This window comes from Thermobia domestica, chromosome 4 (assembly GCF_964235325.1).
Source record: "Thermobia domestica chromosome 4, izTheDome1.hap1.1, whole genome shotgun sequence".
Classification (NCBI taxonomy): Eukaryota; Metazoa; Arthropoda; class Insecta; order Zygentoma; family Lepismatidae; genus Thermobia; species Thermobia domestica.
In genome coordinates, this window is record NC_137457.1 from 43,784,543 (window position 1) to 43,803,865 (window position 19,323).

Genomic DNA, 19,323 nt, shown 5'->3' on the forward strand with positions numbered 1-19,323 from the left:
CACCCTCTTTACAATCTACACATCATTTTTCTCCCACTTTTTGACCTTGACAAACAGCAGTACCAGGCTTTCCGAGTTCACAACCATAGCCTGTTTGTGTACAGAGTACGTTTTCAGTTCTTCGATTGACTGTGCGCGCGAAGAACAAGGGTGATGATCGGGCTACCGTATACTGCAGTCATAAACACCCGGTTGCAATAATAAATGTAAAATAAAAATGTAGAGCCTTGACAATGCCGTGAGAATATATATATATATATATATATATATATATATATATATATATATAGATAGATAGATAGATAGATAGATAGATAGATAGATAGATAGATATAGATATAGATATTTGCGAAAATACTTATATTTGATACTAATTTTTTATGAAAATAAAACATCTAAAAACGCGTGATAACACAATAACACTTTTGAACTATTCTCAAAAATTATCACTTGATATAAAATGGCCCAATAACTTGTACACGATCACGGGACGATATCGTTAATGCGCACGATTTTTACGACCGAATGAGTGCGGTGAATCAACTAATGACAAAAGAATTCTCTGCAGATATTTCACTCTCATTATGTTGCATAAAAGGTTCTCTTCGGCATATAAAATATCACGATCTTCGTGGTACAAATTTCAATTACATCTTCTTCTAATTCGCCGTCACTTATAGGCAGACGAAACCATTGTAAGTTCGTCATTGACGTACAACACAATAAAATGTTAGAAACAAAGTTGCATTCTCTTACACAATTTTATACTTCGATGCCAGATATATTGAATTATTTAAACACTAAATATCTATGCAACTTAATAAAGATATGTGAAAGTGCAAACTCAATACGTAGTACTATCATGAAGTTTGTAAACACTCTGACGCGCGTCTTTTGAGAGCCTCAGTTTGTAGCCTGTTGAGCAGTGCAAGAATATACTATCAAGACAAAACAGTTCATAGAAAACACTTAATTTTCACTTCACTGCTCCACTACTGAGGAACAATAAATCAATTTTTTCTCAATTGAACTTGTATAGGAAATATTGATGCGTCCATTAATATGAAAAAGTTAATAATTATGAATAAAACTATTATTACGTAGAATTTGTTGTTTTTGCTCATGTCTATTTTGCGTGGGTGTCAGTAAAGAGAGTAGCAAAATTCCTTACCTAATTTGGTCTGACGGGGGATGCAGGGCTGTCTGGAAAAGCGAGGAATTGTTTGGGTAAAAAATGCCTGTACTTCGCTCTCCTCTGAATGTTTTCTGGTATCGTTTTATTTCCAAGAATTGGCGTTAATTAATACGAGGGTTTATTTAAAATTTCTGTATATCTATATTGTTATAGTGGTTCGATAGGTAGTTTTGCTACAAAAACAGGATATCTTTTCGAACCTCACATATATATAAAAGGCATTCTCGTGAGGTGGGGAACCATTTAGTGATTCGAATAGCAGGAGAGGGAGTTTTCTTTTTCTCTGGTTCCATTTCACGGAATGGGAATTCCTTGGATAAAACAGTTTAAATGATGACTGTCGTGAGGGTATTTTCAGAATTAGCAGAAAGGTTCATGAATAGTATAGCGAGTGGGCAAGTGAATCCACGGGTAGCGTAGAGCTTTATTTGTTTTACTTCTCAATCTAAGGAAATAAATAAATATATTTTGATTTTGGATAATGTTTAGCTCGCGATTTCTCTTTAAATGCTTTAACAAGGAAATTCAGTGGTAGTAGTTTACATTAGAGCCTTGGCTCCTTGCCTGGGTCTAGTGTATAGGCTTATTGCTTTTGAATTGAAGGGCTCCTGGTTCGAGTGCGGCTGACGTATGGCTATGTAAGGCCAGGCTGATAGTTTGCTTTTGAAATACACATGTAGTTCCGCTCTAAAATGCTATTGGACTGGAATAGGTTTAAGCTATCTGTATAGATCTGAGTGCTGATCTAGAAAGGTCTCTTATTAGGGTATATTCCTATTTCCTCTCTGAACCTATTCCTAGTAAATCGTTAGATAGTATCCCTCTTGAGGATGGTCTGGTTCCAGGATTTTCCTCGCTTAGGTTTAGGGCAGGTGCTGGATAACTGGTGAAGGCACCTTTAGTACTGTAAATTCCTTCGCTTTATCAGCTTGTAAGAGAACGTGTCCTGAGTGGACCGTGATTAATTAGAGTATTAGATTATGTAATTTTGTCTTAAGGACTAAAGTAGGAAATTCTTAGACCTATTATAGTAGAACCTAATTCCCTATTCTTTACGGATTAGTATAGAGTTATACTTAAGCCCTTCTCAGTCTCGGGAGGGCAAATAGAGACAAATAAATATTTTATCTACAAATCATAGACAATTCTGAGCTATACTTCACTCTTTATTGAAATAAAGATATCAAAAAGAGGAAATTTGATGAGTTTTCATTATAATTTGAGTCTGGTATTCTAGTTGTATTAAGAACTACCCAAGATTCTTGCAAACGGAGTGAATAGAAAGGTTAATCTAGAATTGGTCGACAAGAAAGCTTGTTCTAGGATATTTAAAGTATTAAGAGATATTTAACGCATCTTTTCTCTCTGCCTCGCTTGAGTAAGTTCAAGGAAATAAAGGAAAAAGGGGATCTTAAACCGATCTGGTCGAAAACAAACTTCGTGAAGTTAATTATTTGAAGTTAGTGGTTCTATCATTCCTCCTCCAGAGGAAGTGAAATGAATGAAATGAGATCTTTGTTTTACGTCCCACGCTTATGCCGGTTAGGCTAAAGGAGACTGTGATTATGAGAAATAAGTGAAATGGTGAAATGAAGAAAATGTGAGGAAACTGGAGAAACCCGAGAATACCCACTCACACGGTGTTTGTCCACCACAAAGTTCACTTGGTAGAGGCTGGGATGGAAACCGGGACCCAAAGAACCAGAGGGGAACGCTCTACCGCTGAGCCACCGCGGCCACCTCCTCCAGAGGAGTATTCTATTTGGAAACATAGCTGTTTACTGGTGGGTGAGGTAATAACTTTAGATACTGGGAGTCTGGTAATAGCACTCGCATGCAGAGAGGTACGCCGATAATCGTTGCAACTGACGGCTCGTAGTTGGAGACATTGCAAACAGTGGACACGTACACAGCGTTTACACTCCGCCCATTTTTTCATGAACATACGAAATACGTATTCCCTCCTTTTACGCCTACAATATCTGTGCACAATCTCATTCATTTTGGCAGAGTTCTTCTTGCCTTTCGGGCGTCAACTTTCAAACTTTTAGGTGGGGCTTCTGCAGAAAGTAAAAAAAAAAAGCACGTATTCATTTACGTGTGATATCTACCTCCAAAATTTTATCAAAATTGGAGTGTTACACTTGGGAAGTGTTACATGTAAATCAATCGGTCATCCTACTCTGGAAAATTGCCAGTAAAATATCTTCCTTTTTATTAAACAATATGCGCTTTTACATTCTGAAACCGAATTTACTTTACGATTCAAACTCAGATGTCTCTCACCGAAGACAAGTATGCTAATAATTTTTAAAATATTATTCTAGCCTCAGAGGTCTTGAGTTCGATTCCCGCGCAAGGGAACCTTTTTATCTGTTTTCCGAAATATTAATTTTATACATTTTAGCCTCAATTAGTATTTTATCCAAGTTACACACAAAACAAATTTCGATAATTGTTTTGCGAACTAGGTTTATGAAGTGGTACTTAGTAATAGAGTTATTATTATCAGAGGTCATAGGGTTATTTACAACAAAAACAAACCATTTTTGTTGCAATTTGTATTTTCTTGTAAATAATCTACGACTAATTTACATAATTTTTATCGAAGTTAAAATGTAGGGATTGTTTATTTGAGTACAAAAGAGTACACATAAATTTGTTACTTTGCGAGAGAATTGAAACTAGGATCTCTGGTTCCGCAGGCCAATATGCTAGCCGTATGAATACACAAAACCGGGCTACCATCCCACAATTTCATAACTTTTCAGTTCCTTTCCTTTGCTTATGTAAGTGCTTATTCAAGTTTTGTGCATCACCCTCCCGAAATAAAATTCTAAATGCGCCTATATATATTGATATCACTAGTTATATTATGGTTACCATAGTCGTTGTGTAAAAAATGTTTTTAGTCTTCCTTGTCCTTATCAGTGGACAGTGCGAATTACAAGGGGGATAAGGGAAAATTCTCTTTCGCAATGCTGGATGTATTCTATAACCAGGGGTCATTTCAGATGACAATAGCAAGAGAGACTATGACAGATGTAGCCAAGTGCGTCATTTAGGGCAAACAGAGGGCACAATAAACCCACGAGAGTTTGAGGAATACATATACTTTAATCAATTGTCTATTAATATACTAGTACAAAATGTGAAAGTCTTATGTCGGTGGTGCTCTTGCCTCCGTCAAGCGAAGTCTCAAATGGTGCCTCTATTTGTAGCATACATCCAGCATCACCAAAGGGGATTTCCCCCTCATATTCCTTGTACTTCTCACTTTCCACGGATATGGATAGGAAGCGTCAAAAACAATCAATATACAGTGGCGTATTTAAGAATTTTTTTCGGGGAGGGACACGTGAATAACTACTTACATTTTTCCTTTTGGGTGGCGACAAATTGTAGTGAAAATGTGCATATATGAAATTTATTTCGAGGGTGCACATATAAAGTATTCATATTACAAACTGGGAGAGCGTAAACAATTCAATTGGTGACAAATCTATATTTTTCCCTTACCTCCAGTTCTGTCTCTGCTTTTTCTCTGTCATATTATATGACAGAGAAAAAGCAGAGACAGAACTGGAGGTAAGGGAAAGAGATAGATTTGTCACCAATTGAATTGTTTCCATGCCGAGAAGAATGGAGCGTGTAATACATTCAGAAAGGTCTTGGCCACAATGTATATATCTTCACCTTAACCCGCAAAAACAACCCTTTCCAGGGCTACATACAAATTTCTGCAAATATTTATAGCAGTAAAGCACACCTTGTATCCGACTTTTGTGCAATACTACTAACAAAATATTAGCTGCTGCCTTTGATCTAACATGAAAAGATGAAGAATCACAACTTTGAATTTCCGGTACTCAATGACAATGATACTCATATATGTTGCAACCGTTGCACTAAACTTGGAATATTGCGAAACACTTACATACACACACACACACAAAGCGAGACGGTGAGAGATGCACATAGGAAAGCATATCAGAGAATTAAACTGAAACTCTATATAAAGACTCTCCGTTGTAAAAGAATTTAAGTCTTTTCACGTGACCTTAGGGGTATCTGGAAAATTTGTTCGTCTGGAACCACTATCCGACTTTCGATTGTCTGTTTATACACATTTTTATCCCTATAAGAATATATTTGAAGAACGTAAATAATATGCTGTTATGAGAGTGTTGTGAAGTGCACTCTATATAACAGTAGCAAACAAATATACTTCATAAGATATAATGTAAATATTTTATATAATTTTTTGGACATTACGAAAAAAAGAATTTCATAAGAAAACGAATGAAGCATTTGGAAATCGAACTCTTGACATTACGATTTGAAATCCAACAGCTTACTACTAATCTAATACATGCACTTTTGGTAATCTTCTTCTAGCGACGTATAGCGGACTTACAAGGCAATGAAATTTTTATTTACTGTTCAATTTTGATTTTTTTCACTACGTAGGCGAGAAATATGTTCTATGTCTTAACATCCATCAGTCATTTGCATAAGGAAAGGATATTTTACATATCGAGATGTTATTTTATATTTATTATATATTATTTCTTATACGTATTAACCATATACTGAGATTAATGTTTCGAAATAATGCATCATTGAGTACCGTATTTCAATCAATATTGGTTTTTATCTATACTTCATAACAAGTATTATTACATTTAAAAGAAGAAACACATAACTGCAAATCATTTCCCGATTGCAAATATTGGTTTGTAGGTTCAAACCTGGTTCCCTTTCTTCCGTCGATACCCGATGTTGGGCTTAGATATTATTTCCTGAAAACAACCTTAAAGAGTGATGCCATTCTTTATGGAATAGCATGTACTTGGTAAATTTCTCTCTTTAATCCTCAGTTACGTGAAGGACAGTAGAGAGAGAGAGAGTTTATTCTTTGCGGGGCGACTTTAATTCGCAACCCATGATCTCAAGGGAGTGTACTTGGGCCCATGGCATTTCTCCTATATATGGATGATCTTTACTCGAACTTATCACTTAATCCTAGTGTCCTTCTGCTTTTCGCTGAAGACAGAGAATCTCGTGTCTCCATGAATCAATTGTGTTACAGAAAAGCATGGATTACCTTATAGGCTTATGTAAAATCTTGCACTTGAAAATGAACAGTAAGAAATTGTAATTAGAGTTACTTTGTAAAAACTTTCTGTTCCCTCCACATAAGGTATAATTGATTTCCATTTTACAATTTCTTCCAGTCACAGTGATCATGATGTCATCTTTGATTCAAAATTTACATTCCCTAAAAACAACATCCCAATCTACAAGAATTCCTTGCGCATGTTGGGGCTTCTTTATCGATTTACTGAACTAAGTACAATTTCATCATAAGCAACTTTCCTAAAACTATAATAGCATCCAAGATCGAACATTGCTCTCGCATACAGGCCATGACACCAAATACACATCTCATCAAACTTGGCTCAAATCTCAATTTCTTTATTTCTGTACTCTAGTTTCGTGCTCTTGCACGTCGAATATTATCTAAGGATGAACCTTTGCGCCATCCTAATACCCAGGGAATACGCAAAAATATCTCTAACCTGAAATTTCATCGTAAAATAGTTAATCGAAACTTCAGAACGGAAACATTACTTCAGGGACTAACTTTATATGTCCCTTCCCACGTTAGCCAGAATACCTACCTTTTCAATCTTGCCCACTCTAGGTTGGCAATTATATTGAGATTTTTAGTTTTACAGACTACCGAACTGTTATAATAATTTAATAACTGACGTGGATTTTTTCGAACTACCCGGTATCAGGAACAGCAATTAAGTGATTTCTGACGAAATACTGTTACTCTTACAGCGTTTCTTTAACACGGTTCTTTTATGTTATTTTAGTTGTCTTTTTTTCTTTCGTCAATATTTTGCTGTGTAAAATGGCAAAGTTATGCTCTTCCTGGGAATTTGCTCAATAAATAAATTTAGTCCTGGAAACATTATTCTAAGTATATAATGATTATGTTATGTTCATGGAAATAAACGTGTTAATGACACCTATAATTTCAAAGAATTTCCTGTAAATATTTCTGTTGAAAATATAGTCATTATCCTGCTATAGCGTCTGTATCGTCGTACAAAAGTGTGAAACAAGACAAACGTTAAGCCAAAAACTTTAAATAGCAGAATTTATATTATTTTATAAATTATATTATATTATTTTAAGATATAACTCATTGATTCTTTTCTGAAGATGGAATCCTTTAATCTAATAATTTCAAAAATATAACAAATCAATGCAAGTTTAAGTTAGAAGCTAAATGTTCATACGTGTTTGACAAAATGACGATCAAACTAATAATTTTGATAAGGTAGTGTTAAATGAAGCTACTAAATATGTTTAGATAGTTCGTTCCATAAGAATCAAATGGAACATCATATTTGAAACATTACAAATATATTTAAAGCGTATCGTAGATTTAAAAGCAATATCCTTATTATGTGTAAATAACAGTATGGATGTCATATTTTACTTCTAGGTGGCGTAAAAAATGGAAGTATTTAAAACAGTTGCTGTGCTCCTCACCATTTTCTATTTGATGATATGTGTTCCACATGTTGATGGTAAGTGCGTTTTTACAATCCTGTCCGTTTTTACAATCATCTTATATAGCTTTCATAATCTAAGGAATAAGTCTTCGTTAGAGACAAAATAAATTTATTTAATATTGATATATATTTTAAATCAAACTTGCTGCTGCAACTACGAATACAGACCTTAATAGCTTAATGATAATTTTCAAATTTTAAATAATTTCGAATCGATGCAACTAACATGAACACTAACCTGAAAATGAATATCAATTTACTGAAAGCTGTAATTAGGGAAGACAAGCTAAGTTATATCTCTTTGTTTTACTGTTTTTGTTTTCCGTAACATAAAAGCGCTTACTTGTTTATTGTTGTCCAAATGTTTAATGTTACCAAGAAAGTTAAATTTGAATATGGATTTTTAATTTTGAGTTACTTCCTGAACAGCCTTGACGAATTCTCTTACAGGAACAAGACCGCAAATGAAGTAATTGTAATAATTACCTTACAAGGTTTAGATATTTTTTTTAGATAATAATTTGAGAACGTCAGTTAAGAAATGAATGATTATAATGATATTATGAATTTATAGTGATATTCTATATTTATAACTTAAATATTAGTTTAGAAAATAGTCAATTCTACTGACGTCATACAGGCTGTGGTTAAAGATTTTGTGCCCTTCCGTAAGAGACCTTCTTAAAGTTGCCCCCGTCGTTTGATGAGGAACGAAAGTGCATACTTCGCAACAAAAAGTGCATTGAAGCTATGGAAGGATTTTCCCAGTGAATATACTTACAAGAACTTTACAGATATTACAAATCATAGTAAATATCTTATGAAAAGAAAGTACGAGTAGTACATTGAGCCCATTACAATTGATACAAATAATATTCTAGACAATAATTAACAAATAGTTCTAGTATACGGACTAAACTGACCTACAAAAATGCATGTGCAAATGAAAAAGTCTAAGGTTTTTAATAAATATTTTGCTAATAGCTTTGCTTCATCCCATCCCGCTTCTCCTTCCTTCCCTCTCCCTCTTCACCCTGTTTATTCTTTATCTTAGTCTTATACCAATACCACTTTGAGGTGGACCCAGCAGCTGGTCTATGGGCCAGAAGAAATTTACACTTGCTTCCTACGCAGCGTTCCCAATTCACTTTCTCAAAACCATTCGAATTTATTAAATCGCTGTTTTGTAGAAAGTGTCTTTCCTACCTGTTGGAAGAGATTCAATTTGTTGCTCCAGTTATAAATCTCACAACACGGCTTGTTGCCAGGAAAATCTTGTGCTACTAATTTAACTGTTCAGTACGATGCTGTGGACAGAATCTCAGTAAATTCTCAACTCAACATTTTCTATTTGGACCTAGATAAGGCTTTCAATTCATTCCCACACTATCTTCTTGTATAAAAACTTCATTCTAGATTGAATTTACATGGGTAATTACTTAGTCTTCTTTGAATCTATCTCCGTACTAGGACACAACGAGTTTCATTTTAAGGTTACTTTTCTGATCTTATTCCAGTAATTTCTGGAGTTCCTCAAGGCAGTGCCCTTGGATCATTTCTCATCCTATTATACATATATTATCTGACTTCTTTGTTCACAAAAAGCTCCACCAATATTCTTTTATTCGTTGATGACTGCAGACCCAACAGACAAGTTCAATCCGAGTACAAGGCGATAACTCCTCAACATTATTCTTCCATCCTTCTCAACTTGTGTAACTCCTGGAAACTTAGCTTAAACATTAAAAAATGTGCTTCTCTCACGATTTCTCTAAAAAGGAACCTATAACACATTTACAAAATTGGTCGTAAGATCATAAGCCCCGTCTCCTCTTTCAAAGATCTTGGTACTATAATTACAGTAAGCATACTTTTGAGGATCATATAAGCACAATAACGTGTACTGCTATGAGAAAACTGGGACTCCTTTAACGCTTCACTGACACAAAAATTCCTAATTACTTAAGCTTTTTCTATAAGTCATATGTTGCTCCCACTCTTGACTACTGTTCTCTTAACTAGTCTATGGCCTGCCTTACTCACTAAAAAATTAAATTCCGTAATTAATTCATTTTAAGCCATTTTATCCTACCGAGTGCCTCACCTAAGAACACTTCCAAAAAATTACGTTTTAAAATCCCTCAATATCTAACCTTCCATAGTGAGAAATAACATTTCTGACCTAATATTTTTGCAAAAAAGTGAAAATGGCCACATGTCATGTGAACAGTAGTTAAGTCAGATAAATTTTCGTGTTCCCGCTAGAACAGCACGGTCTAGTAATCTCTTTGACACTCGAGCGGCGAGAGTTAATATTGTCCAAAGGTCTCTTCTAAACCGAGTTGTCAGCACCAATACTAGTTCTCAGAAACTGTAGACGTTCTTTTAATTGAGTATACTTTCATATCATCTATTAATTAACTATTCTTGTAATGTCGCTGTTGTGTTGTACCACCTTCACCTCAAATTATTATTAAATTCTTATAAAACGCTTAAAATGTTTCAATGCAAAATGACCTATCGCTGTATCTGAAACATCTCTAGCGCCATTGGGTTTATTACTGTATATACAGTGCCTAACGGGAACCCTTGTATACTAACATAAACCTTTAGGGATAACAATAGTGGTTATATTCTCGTGAGTCATTATACAAAACAATTTGGTTACATGCTTGGCGTAAGTCATATTTACTGAAAAGCATTTTATCTGATAACCCTGACAAACATTCCTCAATGTTCGGAAATCGTTAACTAGTAATTCATTTGCCTTTACTATCGTTAACTATTAATTCATTCTCAACTGTTAATTCATTCCCAGGATCGTTAACTATTAAGTCATTCCCAACAATGCTATATGTATTATTTTTATTTCTAAGTAGAAAACAACTACTAGTGTAATCGGAATGATCCACCTCAATTAATATTCCTTGCCGAATTAAATCTTGCATTTGTTCTTCACATATTTTCCCTTTGTTTGTTGGTACATTAAAATGGTTTTGTTTAAACGTTTTTTTTTTCAGACAAGGATAACCTACCTACATAACCATTAACACACCCACTCTTTCCGTAATGACATCAGTATACTTTTCTTTAATCAAATTAATGAATGAATTTACATCCGATAATATTGAGAAATGAACATCGTTTTACCTTTTCTGATCCGTCATTACATGACAGATATTCATTCTCTCCCCCGAATATTAACACTTAAAATAACAAACAAAATCATAACAGATACCTAGAGTTAGGAAACTATTATAGAATAGCCTCGGATATCCTTAGTTCCACTCCTAGAGTAGGGAATAACAGATTTGTTATAAATTCCAATAATCAGTCAGAAATTTGAGTTCATGATTTTGGTAAACGAGAAGAAGCTATTCAAAATACAGCTTCTCAGTTGGGAGCTAACCGTATTCATTTGAATTTAGAACACAAGTTAATGCTAAGGTATGCTCACATGAAATCTTATTCTTATTTAAAAGATAGAATATCGAGTATCAGGAATGTGAGTGGAAATAATAGCTATCAGATTTTTGAGATGTTGGTCAAAATAGATCAGATTCAATTCGATAGTAATTATTCGTTTAATGTGATTTTGTCCATCTTGATTTCAAAATGTGAAGGCATTGTACTGAAGTCAGTAACTTCAGCGTTGAATAATAACATTAGTTGGGAACAATTTAAATACAATATGGTTTCAAGATTTATTACTCTAACTAGTATTCATTCATTAATAAGTAAAAGGGTCTATAGAAAGCAACATTTTAGTGAGCTTCTTAATGACTAATAATAGTCTCAATGAATATTTTAAACTTGGGTTTTAGTGAAGGGGATATGGTCAGGATTATACTTAGTGGTATGAATCCGATTCAGAGGTTCAGAATGCCTAATAGTTATGTACCGAATAATAGCATGGAACTTCTTCAAATTTCACAGCAGGTTGTTTTGCATACTCGGGAACAAGTATAATATAATAAACAGATGGGTGTTAATAAAGGAAAGGAAACAATGGTTGTTTCTAAAAACTTATCAAAAGTTTCAGAAGTCAGATCGAATGATCAAAAATATTCCTTAAGAACCTAAGACAAAATCAAATCAAATGAGTGACGACGTCAGGATTTCGATTGCTCCGGGTTCCTTAAATGGAAATAATAAAAAGTATCAATGGGTAGTTCGCTCAAATAAAATGTTTAATAGTATTCCGTCGGGGACAGATGATTTAGTAGCAACTTTTGTCTCCGGAAAATTTAACAATGTATTGACAAACATTTGCGTAGATGGAGGATCGAGATTTAACCTTGTCACGAGGAATTTGGTTAGTCGTTGTTGTGTTAATCGATATATAAGCAAGATTGACGTACGAACTGTGCATACTCCATTGGGATTCAACTTCACCACGAGTGAAGAAATCTAGTTAATTGAATTTTTAAGGGCTTTTTCGAACTGTAATTTTTAGAATGGTCGAGTTGTTACCCTGTGATTGCCTGTTGGGTATGCCGTTCCTTCATGTTACCTCTGCGATGTCAGACTATAAAAATAATTGTTTGAAGTTATGCGACGGAAGAAAGAAACTGCGTTTGAACTATCATCGAGATTTCTTCGATCGACTTAAAAAGGGATTGAAATCAAGTGACCAAGATGGCCAACGGAAGTTTTCGCTTGGAAATGAGCAACAAAAAATATGTTTTTAAATCACGATACTCCTAGATTATTTCTGATATTTATTAGAGATGATTGTTCTCTGTTCGGATGTTGCGAAAAAGGAATCCAATGCGAATTGGAACTTCAGCAATTGGAAAGTCAGCTTCGATGTTCCGACTATATGAAGGTTGAAGAAATATGATAGAGTGTGAACTTTCGAACAATTATATTAAGCCAGTCAGCAGTATACCGTATAAAGAAGGAGAGGAGAATATGGATATTATATTTACAGCTTGTTTCCCACTTGTAATAATAACAATTCTCTCTTATCTCCATATAGCCCTATTGGTTTATTACTGTATATATAGTGCCTATAGATCTACTAGCATGGTGTAGAATTAATTACTAAATAATATTGAAAAATTGGAGGAAAAACTAGATATTTTGTAGAGAAGTAGTAGGACATGGTCACTTCGGGACCAAAAAATCTAGAAAAATCTAGCGCAGAAGTAACCAAGTAATTATACAAAGCTACACGGCGCAAAGTATTCCCATAACTACAATGTTAAAGAGAGATCGCATAGGCTTTTATGACATTTAAAATCATAAAAACTTACATCTGACTACAAAAAGTCACTAAATCTAATTACAAAAATAAAAAAAATCACTAAATCTAGTTACAAAATTACAAAAAAATCACAAAATCTAGTTATAAAAATTATAAAAAATCACTAAATCTAGTTACAAAATTACAAATAAATCAGTAAATCAAGTTACAAAATTAAAATAAATCACTAAATCTAGTTACAAAATTACAAAGAATCACTAAATCTAGTTATAAAAATTATAAAAAAATCACTAAATATAGTTCCAAAAATTACAAAAATCACTAAATCTAGTTATAAAAATCACTAAATCTAGTTACAAAAATTACAAAAAAATCACTAAATCTAGTCATAAAAGTTACAAAAATTTACCATATCTAGTTATAAAAAATTACAAAGAATCATTAAATCTAGTTATAAAAATTACAAAAAATCACTAAAATCCAGGTACAAAAACTACAAAAATCATTAAATCTAGTTACAAAAGGATTTACATAAGGATCAAATAGAACTTTATAGCACTTAAGTATAAACTATTTACATCTAAAACTTACATCTAAAAACTTACAATCTAAAATCTTACATCTAAAACTTACATCTAAAAATTTACAATCTAAAATCTTACATCTAAAACTACAACTCTTCTAACTTAGAATGTCCCCATGATAGAGTAGTTACCCCATCCTTTAACCCTACAACGGCCAACCTATTTTCTTAACATAAACAGCCAAGGTGAGTCCAATGGACTCTCACTGTTGATAACGTATTATCGGACCTTATATTGTGTTACGAAGTGTAATTTCGTTATAAAATTTTTAAGTGTTTCTGACGGAATATGTAAGTATAACAACCACGTATTCCTACAGTGTTTGCAAGCCAGTCAGTGTTACCATCTGAACTAAAATTTTGGTGGAAATTTAATTGTAAATTTTAGTAGGAACAACGTTCGCAAACTATACGACTTTCAAGAAACCTCTTTTTTAAAGTACTGTAAGTTATTAGAAACAATATAAATAATGCAATTATTGGTTTGGAATGTTCTCGTAATCTTCTGATACTACTGAAGAACATTTTTCGTTTTACTTGTTTGTTGATTTACATTTTTTGCGGTATCTAAGTACAACAGAATGTTAAGAACACACATGCTTTCGGCAGATCGTGCATGTTTGAATTTGCATTCGTCCTTTTGCGCATCTCCAAGTAAAAAAAGTGTTTTTTCTTTCTTTCACCAACTTTACGTTGGTAACATGCATTATATCACTATTGTTGAACTCAGCAGTCGCAGACTGGATGGATTTGTGAAGACCTACATCACTTCTCTTATCAATATCAACATGTGGCTGGATAAGACTTTCTGCTGTTGAAGTAAGAAAATCCTTTCTGTAAATCTTCCGATCAGGATGTAATATACTCCAGACAACATAGACTGCAACAAAGCATACATCAAGCATATTCATGAAAAAAGTAAATGGTCATATGTTGATCTTTCTTTGGTATGAATATTCATGGACCAATTGGTCCAACGTGTCAATACCTTTAGTCTCATTATAATTCAATATTTTATCTGGTTTGGTTACTTTTCTTACGTCAATGTCTCCAGAATGGTGCATGCTTGAGAGAAGAATTACAGATGTTTCTCTCAGGGACATAAGACACAAGTGCGAAATCTTTCTGGAAACCAAGCATTGATGACTTCTCTTCCTTCCTCCTGTTTAGTAAGAATTCGGGTGGGACGAACTTCTTTTGATTTTTCACTGATTCCGCTAGTGTAAGACCATTGCGAAGCAATGTTATGACGAGATAAAAATGTGTGAAATAATTCTCACATTGGAAATTTCTTTTACTTCGAAATTTTCCCTTGGATCATAGTGATTTTTGGAGCATTGGTTCATTCTTTCCCAAACTTCACTTATTAGGGCCACATTTGTTTTTAGTCATCGCACCGTGAAATATTGGTTGTCCATACTTTTTGTCATGGCAGTTTTATGTTTAGATCTTTAGCTTTGACACGACTAGTAATATACATATTTCCAAGTAAACACTCCAATTGTCTCTCGTCGACCGGCTTCCACTGATTCTGCATGTTGCGTCTTCTGTGTTCACATACTTTATCTTCATGGGTGTACCGAACTATACTATTCAATACATCAAGAGCGTCTAAGGTATCTTCGGTTGTTTTATTTGCAGAAAGGAACCTTATTGTCTCCCCATTTGATGATGATCTGAGATTTCGTCTTCTATGGTCGAGGAGGTTCAGAATATCATGTGGTTCCGTCCTTTGCATAGAAAATCTTTTCATTACTTTGGCACCGATTCCCAACATCTTCAATCTCAGAATTACTAATCGTATCAGAAACTTCTAATGCTTCAGTTTCCCAAACATTTCCGATATCTTCAAGTTCATATAATGTCCTCGTTTTCATCCTCCAACAACTGGCGAATTACTTATACGATATTCGAAGAAGCTGCCACTTCTGCACTTACATTAGTACTAACATACACTAACAGTTCAACTACCTGCACCACAACGAGAATCAACTGATACAAACGTATCTTAGAATTAATAATTTAAAGAAAAATATACCTATATTTCCACTGGGAACTCAAATATATGACGAAAGTTAGTAATGAGTCCATTGGACTCATGTTGGCCTTTTGTGTTACGTATTTAGGAAAATAATTTTAAAACATACCCTGTTGTATATTTTTTCAATTCCGAATTGTATTCACACTTTACATTACCTACCGATAGCATATCTACACATATATTGAGCAAGTCACATATATTGAGCAAGAAATAAATTGCAGCTGAATAAAAATTATACGCGATGAGTCCATTGGACTCACGTTAGCCGTTTAAGGGTTAAAACCCATCTCTTATCATCCACAAAACTTAATCCTAACTTATTTACTTCTATACTGTACATATCGTGCTTATAACTTCTAATCAAATTCATCTTCTTATAATATTCTTTTTGGTTGAACAAGCAGTCTTTATAATCGTTAAATGATAGTTCTTTACTTACAGCATATTTCTTAACTCCTTTTGCTCTCTTACATTTATCTTTTTCTAATCTGATTGAATACATTTTTGATCTTAAACCAATAAATTCTTCTATGATTGTTCCTCTAAGTTCATCTTTCATCTTACCAAGTATTTTCTTATTATCCTGTGGTATCATATATCTGTTATCTTTAGAGTAATCACTCGTGTCGAAGTAATCAATATAATTATTCATGTCTTCGTACACATCTTCTGTTTGGATATGGTATATATAACTATCGGTATCTGTATAACATACTTCTATTTTGTCTTGATATTTTGGTTTCATCACATTATAATGGAAATCGTACATTAAATATTTTGACAAACTAGAATTGACATACCAACATAAATCGGTTTGTCAAATAGCACTTTAACCTTGTTCATGTGAAATGCTACTAAATTTTCCGTAAAAACTGTAGTACTCTTATAATTTGGTTTTGCTACAAGCTTCTCGTATTTTTTCTCATCACTTACAAGTTTAATATTAACTCTCTTTCTAATATTCTTCATAGTTTTCCCAAATACTGAATTATTCATGAGTTTATAGAAGTCTTTTTTAAAATCATTTGTTGCTTTCGTTCTCATTTGTGTGTTTAAATCAATATATTTCTTTAACCAATCTGATTGTTCGAACTCTATTACTCGATGTATCTTGTTAAGTTTTAATCCAAGTGAAAGACATTGTTTTAGGCTTCGATAGTGAATTACATATTTTTCTTTGTCATATAGAGTTGTTAATAGCTTTGATTGTTTGGAACCAGGCGAACATATATTTTGAGGAGCTAATGGATACTATTTGTGATAGTCATGTAATTCTTTAGGATATGCAAGATCAACTTCTAATATGTAAATAGTATCAGAATTATCAGTTATACTTGTAAAATCTATTTCTTCAATCTCATCTTCACTTAACCATCTAAATCCCTTGTACGGTAAATATTAACTCATTGCCCACCCACACAAGTTATTGGCATCTAGATACATTAAGTAAGAACCTTCTTTATTATTATCATAATCTCCCATATATTTATTATTTGCTTTAACATATCTTTTTGAGCATTGACTAGTCCCGCCATTTATACTTTTCTCTACCAGTAATACCATGTCATAATCCCATAACAATTCTAAATATATATTTGTCATCTTTAACATTGCATCCTACGCTAAACCTGGTGCTGTCATATACCAAGCAGGATCAAGGTCATAAGCTTTAAGACATGTTTTTCTAAAGTTCTCAAACACATCTGCTAACAATAATACATCTGTTTTCAAATATAAATCATGGTATTGTCCGAGATTCTTACTGTCAAATGTTTCCCATACTTTCTTTGCATGTTCATAATCTTCATCATTATATGTGTATTCATAAGCTTGTTGAAGAATGCTTCCTTTAGCGGTAATTTTTTTCTCTAAACCTATCGCAATTATTAACATAATCATATGGGTAAACACCTTTTCTTATACAAGGTGAAACTGTTCTTGATTAGGATAAAAGTTTTGGGTATGTATCATTTGCTCAGGTTTCAAGTTCGATGATAATTTGTCTAAACTAGAAGCCATAAATCTAAATTAATCTATAAATTTCAATTTAATAGTTCCAACCTTTTTACTGAATGATATGTATCTTTCTTCATTATTGGGTATTGGATCTATTCCTTCTTTATTACATCCAAGTTATTTTATAAACAAGTGTGAGTCATATCCTGTCAAGTTATGTATGATCACTGGTACAAACTTTGGTATTTGACTTTTAAATTGCAATTACATAGAGGCGCTACAAATTTTACTGTTATATGATCATGATGCTTAACTTTATAATTTTCTTTAGTATACTCCTGCTTACAGTGATAACAACATTTAGATTAATTGAACTCTTTTCTCTGAATTTTGTTAATGGTAATTCGTTATTTTGTTTGTATATGTTCGATATGTGTTTAGCTTTTTTGTTAACAGTCTTATAAATTTATTAGCAGCGTTCTCACCTCTATACAAAACAGGATTGGTTTTACTTCCATCGCTCTGTACTACATAATAAAAAAATCCAAATGGTTTATGTTGTTGATATTTTTTCGTATATGGCTCGTTATTTGGATAGCATTCTTCACAACCCATAACTTTATGTAACAAACATTCAAAATCAGCATAAATCACAAATGGCATTTTCATTGTGTATTGGTAGTTTTTTAATTCATAACATTTACTTTCTTCAGGCATTATTATTTTTACTGGTTCATTTAACGAACAATCTTGCTCATGTTTATTTAAAGCGTCTTGTGAGTAAAAGTATAACATCTATCACATAAATATTTTCGAGCACTCTTTTTAGTTAACTGTGTACATACTAGTCTGCTTAAATCCTTAATCCAACAATAGTGTGTTTTAACTTGATCTTCATTCTGTTCTTTTATATATAATAAATTGACATGATTTTCTTGCTTGTTTTGTGTGTGATGTAGTATATAGATTGAATAGTCTTTATCATACGCATAGAGATTTATAGAAACATTAAGTATTTTTTTCAGCATTTGGAATATCCCTTAGTTTTACAGGAAAATGAATATTTTTTAATTTAGATTCTAAGTTTAACGATTGTTCATTATTTTTTGGTACTCGTTCAGGATGTGAATTTGTAGGATATAAGGCTCTGTATAATGAATATAAGAAACATTTTTCATCTTCATTCTTTACATTAATTACTGCCTTTTTGTTTTGAATTTGTTTAGGTAATTGTATGTATGTTGATCCTCTATACGGTGTATATTTGACGATTGCTAGTTGTAAAAAGTTATAGTTTATAAGAGCCCAACCAGAACCTCTAGCTTGAAGCTCATCCAATCTTGTTCTTAATCTTTGTTTCATCTTAGTTATTTCTTCTTTTAAATTACTTGATTGATATATTTCTTGGTTTTCAGTGTTAAAATAGAAGTTTTGAGTTTCTTCACCTTCCTTATATGTACAACTTATATAAAGATTAGCTTATAATGAACTATGTCTACTTAAGCTAATTTGTAATCTGTTGAATATGGCTTTAGATGTTGCAGTAATATATTGTTCAAGTTGATCTTGTGGTTTGTAATCTGTTGTAAATTCCCATGTTTCAATCTTGAATTCATTGTCGTTTCTTTGAGTTTTACATCAATTGGTACTGATTCAACTTTGATTTTTCGTTCTTCAATTATTTCTTGTTTAAATAGAATATATCTCTAATCTGCATTCTGCTTTGTTCATCATCATATTGTTTAA

General features: G+C 33.0%; 1 long non-coding RNA gene across 1 annotated transcript in view; it reads left to right on the top strand.

The window, feature by feature from the left end:
* LOC145682736 (uncharacterized) overlaps positions 1 to 19,323 on the top strand; it is a 444,150-nt gene that overhangs the window by 103,953 nt on the left and 320,874 nt on the right. Inside the window, exon 3 of the long non-coding RNA XR_014130951.1 lies at positions 7,719 to 7,803. This is a non-coding gene — a long non-coding RNA (uncharacterized LOC145682736). The remainder of the gene's footprint in view (positions 1 to 7,718; positions 7,804 to 19,323) is intronic.